This window comes from Ambystoma mexicanum, chromosome 6q, assembly GCF_040938575.1.
Source record: "Ambystoma mexicanum isolate Mex_15411 chromosome 6q, UKY_AmexF1_1, whole genome shotgun sequence".
Classification (NCBI taxonomy): Eukaryota; Metazoa; Chordata; class Amphibia; order Caudata; family Ambystomatidae; genus Ambystoma; species Ambystoma mexicanum.
Genome location: NC_090937.1, coordinates 1,221,088 through 1,221,852, shown reverse-complemented (window position 1 = coordinate 1,221,852; position 765 = coordinate 1,221,088). Strand labels below are relative to the sequence as shown.

The following is a 765-nucleotide window of genomic DNA, read 5'->3' as shown; positions in this document are numbered from 1 at the left end:
AGGTGCCCCAGGGTAGGGGTGCCAGGCTTTTTTTAAGGCCCGCTGCCACCACATCCGGGGCGCGCCGGCCCCCTTGGCCCTGCCGAATCCAGCATGAGATGGGGAAACTGGGGACGCGCCAGCAATGATCTTGCGTGCCAGGTCCAGGAAACCAGCGACGGTGCTGATCGGGGTCTGACCTTAGGGAGACGAAGGGAACGGGGTCGCTGCAACAGCCCCAACCATGCCCCTGGGAGGGAACCCAGAGTGATTGATGTACAAGCGACCCTCAGACAGGCGTAACCCCGGGAGGAACCCGGGGCCGCATGGTGCGTTCGAAGTGTTGATCAATGTGTCCTGCAATTCACACTAACTCTCGCAGCTAACTGCGTTCTTCATCGACGCATGAGCTGAGTGCTCCACCGGCAAGAGTCACAGGCAACATTCTTTTGTTACAGACGTCGGCCTGACCCTGTCGGTGCAGGAGAGGCCGGCCGAGACCATTGTGATGTAAGAAAAAATCCAGTCGCTCAGCCTGGGAAGCCTGACCGTCGCCTGCAGCAGTACGGCGCTTCCCAGTGGGATGGAGGCAGGCTGCTACGCTACCTGCCCACCCGGCCCGATCCACTCATCCTTCCCCCCGACCCCTTCTGCTTCCCGTTTGGTAGGATGCAACCGAGGTCGGGCCTGCGGCTCTCCCTCCCTCTGCTCCGCTGTTAATGATTCTTCTTGCCCCCACTCACAAGTCGATACACTAGCCCTACATGTCCCAATTCACACTGAAAT

At 60.0% G+C, this 765-nt stretch overlaps 1 non-coding gene across 1 annotated transcript; it reads right to left on the bottom strand.

The window, feature by feature from the left end:
* Positions 1–262: 262 nt before the first annotated feature.
* On the bottom strand, positions 263–413 carry LOC138517598 (5.8S ribosomal RNA). Its single transcript, XR_011282747.1, has one exon. It is a non-coding gene; the product is annotated as a 5.8S ribosomal RNA (ribosomal RNA).
* Between the last annotated feature and the right edge of the window lie 352 nt (positions 414–765).